A 7,476-nucleotide genomic window follows, 5' to 3' on the forward strand; every position below is an offset into this window, starting at 1 on the left:
AGGTGAAAATCACTACAAGTCTGGGCATGTTGAGAGCTGTACATACGAAAAAGGGGAGTTAGTCGGTTCCGTAAGAGCCAGCAGGCGGGACCGGCTTTACAAGGTTTCGGTGAGTAACATGAGTGTAATGTGTAACGTTAATGTCAGCTAGCTAACATTAGCTAACAAGGTACACTCTCGTGTTTTGTTTTAGTTGCTCTTCGAGAACGAGCAAGAGGTACTATTACTGGTATGATAACAACCTGGTACAAAGCAGATAGCCATCTTGTTAAAGTAAGTAAGTAAATGTATTTTTAGCTATCTGGAGGGAATACATCAGTTATGAAAGCACTTACACGACTCTGGGATTTGTAGTCTTTCTAGTTGCGTATTTTTCATAGTCTTATATTTCAACAGTTTTAAGACAAACTTTGAATTTTTTGACATGGAAATGATTTTGTGTAGTTCATGGCACAATTCAAACGGGATCAAAAGATAAGTTTTCTCTCTCCATTGACTTCAATGTAGTATTTTTTCGGAATAAGGTCCCATGATGCGGAAGTAAGTGGGCGTGACTTCGCCACTCTATAGATATATATAAACGACGCCTAGATATATATCTATAGGTTACTTACGTAACCCCAATTCTCAGAGTGACATTAAGTGAGATGTCTCACTATGGGATGCGCCTCATCGTGGAGCAAACAGAAGCATCAATCTCACATACGCCAATCCTGATTGGCAGGTGATATGCCCAGGATGTAGCCATACCACGAGTCGAGTGAGCACGCAAACCCGAAGGTGCCTGCAAACCCTGACTCGTATAGGCCAAAGCAATTGCCTCCACAATCCAGTGGGAGAGCCGTTGCTTGGTAACAGGTCTGCCCTTCTGAGGGTTAGCCCAGGACACAAAGAGTTGGTCATTATGACGAAACTTCTTTGATCTGTCCATATAAGTGCGTAAAGCACGGACTGGACACAGCAAATTCGGCTGCTGTTCCCCGGAGGGACACAGCGGCGGAGGAAATGCTTCAATGTCAATTGGAGAACATGAACCCACCACCTTAGGTAGAAAGGCAGGGTTGGGCTTCAGTAACACCCTAGTATGCCCTGGGGCAAACTGGGTGCATGAAGGATGCACAGACAGCGCTTGAATGTCACTGACACGTTTGGCGGAAGCCAGGGCCAGTGAGTCCATCTAAAACCACTGTCAAGTCCCATAAGGGCACCAGTGACCTGGAGACCGGGAGGAGCCTGCGAGCTCCCTTCATAAAACGGCAGACCAGAGGATGCTGGCTGGCCGTCTTACCCTCAAACCCCACATGGCATGCGGCAATAGCAGCCAAGTACACTTTGATCGTGGAGAAAGCTCTGTGTTTATCAACCAGGTCCAGGTAGAAATGATAAAATCACTCCAACAGGACACTGAAAGGAATTGTGCCTCTTTGGAAGACACCACTCCTCAAACACCCTCCACGTATAGTCATAGAGAGACCTGGTGGAGGAGGCTCTCGCACTCTGAATAGTGGTTATCACCTCTTGCGGGAGACCCACTGTACTTAAATTGTACCACTCACGGGCCAAGCCCAAAGGGCCATGCGCTCCGGGTGTGGGTGAAAGACCGTCCCCCCGCCTGAGACAATATGTCTCTGCGCAAGGGGAACTGCCACGGCTGACCGTGCAGCAACTGATAAATCTCCGCCAGCCAGTACATTGCAGGCCAGTGCGGAGCTATCAGGATCATTGTGTGGCGCTGTTCCCTCACTCTGGTCAGAGCTTGGGGTATCAGGGCCAGGGGTGGAAACGCGTACAGGAGGACCGGGGGCCACTCGTGTGCGAACGCATCCACGCCTAATGGTGCGTTTCGATCGCGCATTGAGAAGAAAAGCTGACAGTGAGCATTTTATTTTGATGCGAACAGATCTACCATGGCTCGGCCGTAACGCACCCACAGCTGGCTCACAATCGTTGGATGTAGAGTCCAGTGTGCATATAGTGGTACACCTCTGGACAGTAAGTCTGCCCCGAGGTTCAATACCCCTGGTACGTGCGTCGCTCTCAGAGAGAGGAGAGGGCCGCAGCTCCACAAGATCAGTTTGCGTGCCAGCATGTGTAACTGGAGAGAGCGCAAACCCCCTTGTCGGTTTATATACGACACTGTGGTCGTATTGTCCGTCCTCACGAGGACATGGTGTCCTCTGAGAAAAGGCAGGAAGCTTTTCAGGGTGAGAAACACCGCTAGAAGCTCCAGGTAATTTATGTGCGCCCGCTGGCGGTCTCTGCTCCAGAGACCCCTCACCGGGCGACCCTCGTAAATACCTCCCCAGCCTGTCAGACATGCGTCCGTGGTTACTATCCTCCGTAGAAGGACAGTTCCCATCGGTACGCCTCGTACTAGAAAAGTCGGGTGTAGCCAGTGAAGCGCCATGACGCGCGGGGTCCAGTTTTAGAGCGGCTACCCAGCGCTGAAACTCTCTCAAGTGTAAGCGTCCCAGTCGTATCACCAGAGTGGCTGACGCCATGAGCCCCAGTAACCGCAGGCATGATCTGAAGGGAACATGTTTGTGCAGCCGGAAACGAGCGAGACAAGCTCTGAAAGCTTTCACTCTTCTCGCCGACAAGCGGGCTGTAAAGGGCACAGAGTTTAGGTGTAAACCCAGGAAGAGCACAGTCTGTGCTGGGCACAGCATGCTCTTCTCTGTGTTTATTATGAAACCCAGGTTGAGCAGGTGCTTTACGAGGACATTTGTCTGCGTAATAGCCTCCTGCTTCGACTGTGTGAGGAGCAGCCAGCCGTCCAGGCAGGTTGCCAGGCGAATACCCTGTTGTCTCAACGGGGCTATCGCAGCTTCCGTACATTGTACAAACACTCTGGGACTGAGAGACAGTCCGAAAGGGAGTACTCTGTATTCGTAACAGACCCCCTGAAATGCAAATCTCAGATATTTCCTGTGTGGGCAATATACTGGGATGTGGAAATACCATAGACCAGGGCTATTCAACTAAACATTCAGTTGGGCCAGATTTTATAACTACAAAATTCGGCTGGGCCAGACATTCAGCGGCCTGTAAAAAGCGGGTAGTGACACATTTTAAACCAACACATATTACTGCGATGAAAAACATGCAATTTTTATTCATTGTTCATCTAACAAAAGGTAGGTCAAAAAGTGCATAAAAACACAACCAATTAGCATTAATTTAACAGAATCTGAAAAAAAAGTGAACTGTTGTAGCATTACATTTGTTTGCTTTAGAAGTCAAATATTCAGGTTATTTTTTTTGAACCAGGCACATCCCAAAGTGCATTTACTGAATACAATAATAGCAGTCTTAATGAATGTCCTCACATACAAAAAACACAGCTAAAGAGCTCCAATGCAACACAAAGAGGTAGTACTGTAGCAATACTTTTTTTTTACTTTTCAAGTAATAGCAAAAAAATCATACGTTTTGGTCACATTTGACCCAGACACATTACAAAGTGCATTTAAATGAATACAGAAAGAACTGTCAAACCCTTCAGTGCACAAACCCATAACAAGAGATACGGCTAACTATATGAATGAATACTACACTACACGCCTACTATAGTAAACTAGGTGCTTACTATCACCTCATTTGTGATTTGTCATCGCTGACTTACTCAATGGGAGAAGGGACATTTTTTGTTTTGAACAAGAGCAGTGATTTTTGGCTCATAGGATGTCAATGCAATCCTAAGACATTGGTGAAGAGTGCTGTCAGTCAGGGAGCAGCGAGTGCTACTTTTGATTGAGTTCATGTGTGAAAAGCTTGATTCACATGTGTATGTTGATCCAAACATACTGAGCACACAGATCGCTACTTTCTGAACGTTAGGGAACTGCTGTTTTTTGACATCACTCCAAAACTTCGCTGGCCCGTTAGTGCGCTGCATGTCAATAAGTTCCAGTGTATATTTCCCCTTGTCGATGCAGGGGACCACTTCCTTTGCTCTGGTTGATACGTCCCCCTCTATTGCAACAGTGAAGGGGTCTCTGGCAAAGCCCATCATCACCTCTGTGGGCAGAGCAAGTCCATCCAATCGACCGGCAAAGTTCTCTTTCAACCTCGCAATGAAATCTTTCATAACATCCGTGATTTGTGCCGGAGATGTGATGTGTTTGGGGAGCGTCGGAAAATGCAGCATCCGACCCGTGCTCAAGTCGGTCGCGAAAAGGTCCAGCTTGACTTGGATCTGCTCCACAAGATCAATGACCGTTTTGTCTCTGTTTACGCTTCAGAGTTGAGACAGACATGTTTTTGAGTTGCTATCATAGTACCACCGTTACTAGCACCACTAGATGCACTTTCAAAAAACGTGCTACGTTGTGGTTTGGTGGTTTCTATGAAAAGCGGAGTGTTGCGTTCAAGGTCTGTACTAGTGTAGGAATTTGGCTACGGGAGGCTGGGCCACTCGGGAGTTGGTTCTGGGCCGCATCTGGCCCGTGGGCCGCCAGTTGAATAGGCCTGCCATAGACTGTATATATAAATGGACGTAGGGTCCGTGACGTCACCCATAGGATTCTGCAGAGTTGCCGAGAAGCCCTTAGTAGGCGGAGTCGGCCACTAACGGCTCGACAGTGACGTCAGAGTTCAACTCCCGCCTTCTCCAGCCTGCTCCAAATAAGGGCAAAGAGGCGGAGCCGAGGCGGGACCTGGTGCCATGGCTGCCACCGAGCTGAAAGTTCCAGAGCTAGCTGAAGCTACCAAGCTAAGCTAACATGCTCCCCATCTGCACACTGCCGTGGCATTTTACGTTTCTAAGGTAAGCGGACATGAAACTATTCAGCAAAACTATAAAGTTATTGAGTTTTTAGCATAATACTTCAGAATCTTAAAATCCCTTAACGTTTGTATGCAATTGTGCTAAATTCAACACTGGGATCAAGCAAATATTAATATGTTTGCATGACATTAGTTATTTATATTTTGATATCACTTAATTATACGTTTAATACATTTAAGTCAAGCTAAGGTACATGTGATGGTAGCTAGTTAGTGCTCTTACCTGTGAGGCCTCCTCCAAACAGCATAATAACCAGACTGTATCATTAAAACTAATTACCAGTTCTAGATCCTTAACTTTAGACAAACAATTCAAAAGACAACATGTATTTAAAGACCAATCTTTATTTGAATGTGCTTCTTAACCTGATATATTAGTTATACAGTAATAGTATTGACAATCTAAAAAAATTGAGCAACTCAACAGTCAATTTTATGTTTCTTATTGTCTAAAGCATTTGTTATTTTCATTTTCCCCCTCTCATATTCAGTGTGGACGGATTGAGACAGCGTGGTGTCCAGAAAGCTGCAGAGACTTCAGGGAGAAACCTCCGTGTGATGGACGTCCTGTCTGTGTGTTTGGAGAGGACTGAGGGTCTTTCCTCTGTGAGGAGGTCCAGGCCTGATGGAGGAGCCCATGCTGGGCAAAGCTGATACAAACTGCACAGGCCTAATCTGTCACTTTATTTGACTAAATGTGTTTACTTTAATAGTTTTACACCTTCTGTCCATATGTGCTTTTTATTTAAAACATGTTTGATTAAGTTTTGGTTCACATTTCAATAAATTGTATTTGTATTTGCACTCCTTTTGTCCATTATTCTTACTGAAAATGTTAGATTACATCTGACTGAAGATTGGCCCCATTTATTTGTGACGTTGCAAACTCTGCGGTACAAGGCACAAGTGATGTGAAGCTCATAAAGCGAGGCAAATAGAAATAATCAGCTGATGGAGTGTAGATGTGGAAATAGGTGCATTCGATCAGCTGACTGTTTTTACAATAAAAGCAGTGTACTGGTCTTAAAATCTCATAGCATCAGCTTTTAATTTTCCTCTTGGATGTTCTTCTTGACCCTCAGAGAAGGAGAAAATGTTGTGTCTTTCAGGCAGGTCCTTTCCTAACAAAAATGACAGGAAACATAAAACATATTATTGCAGAACAAGTGTGTTATTTATGAAAGCGGTGTGTTTGCGTGTTTAGGGGCTGTAGATATAATTATTTTGTAATTGTAATGTTTTTTTTTTATTTCAACAGTAAGCTACAAAGACAATCAGATTATGAATGAAAATTATGAAGTTCATCAACATTGAAATACATGTTATTATCAAAATAATATATTTAACTGTTATCAAAACGTAGTGCAACTGTAGAAGCTTGCTCTGTTGTCTCACTGAAAGAATAACTTTTACCACGTTTTTTACAGACAATATTGAGAGATAAATAGTAGCAGTTCTCACTATGTGTTAAATATCTTTGCCTTTAATACATTAAATTAGAAAGCTGACAAAATAATATTGCTTGTTAATATCTAAATGTAACTTTTTGCACAGAAAAAACCCTCAACTTCACTGGTGTGTAGGTGATCTAGTATTGTTTAATGGAATTTATATCATTGTATTAAAGTCAATACTTTCTTGATTTTTTGTACAGTATGAAAAAAATAATATTTGTACTAGGGCCGGGACTTTAACACGTTAATTAAGATTAATTAATTAAACAAAAATTAACGCATTTTAATCGCACTTATTTTTGCACCGCGGAACGTTTCTCACTGGATGAGTTTCAGGGGTACCGATTATACTGGAGCACCAACTAACGTTCATGACTTCAGACAACAACAAACCACAGTGAACAATTGTCAAACATGAATGAAGAAGCTGATGAGACCGCTTTGGTTGGCCCCGTGAATGGGACATTTTGTTTTAAAAAATGGACGGATGGAACAAACAGGGACAGGGATGCAACAGAGAGATTTTATTTTTCATCAGGATATTGGAAGAATAGGAGGGATTGAGGTCAATCACTGGCACTTTTTTATTTTATTTGAAATGGTACACTTTATATTGAACTATTTATTACGTTGTTGGTGCAACTGGCACTTTATGTTGAACTGTTTATTGTTTTGGCCAAGGTTATTGAGAGAGTTGGACTGAAATTGATTAGATTTTTTAAATCAACTGTTGGTAAATCAACAAAGTCTGTTATGGCCTCTGAAGCAACAGAGAGATGTTTTCTAATAGTCAGGGTTTCCAATGTTCTGAATGTACTTGAAAGTATTGTGTTTTACTTAAAAAACAAAGTGTTATAGTTTACAGAAGGTCTACCTACCTATAGGCTAGCTGAATCTCTGAAATGTACTATATTCCTAAATATGCTATTGCTACACTTTATGGCAAAAATTGCACTTTTCTGTTGGTCTTGGTTAAGTACCACCTTGAAAAAAATAAACAATGTTTTGTTGCTTAAGCTTATGTATTCAGTCATTATTCAGTGGTATACTAAAATCCATGTGAAAAAAATTGCTTCTCACTATTCTCAGGTCAAATATTTATATGTGATTAAAAATGCGATTAATTTTGATTAATTAATTACAAAGCCTCTAATTAATTAGATTAATTTTTTTAATCGAGTCCCGGCCCTAATTTGTACCTGTGCTGAAGTTCACTGCTGTGAGGAGTCCAGTT

The sequence above is a fragment of the Notothenia rossii genome (assembly GCF_949606895.1).
Source record: "Notothenia rossii genome assembly, chromosome: 11".
NCBI lineage: Eukaryota > Metazoa > Chordata > Actinopteri > Perciformes > Nototheniidae > Notothenia > Notothenia rossii.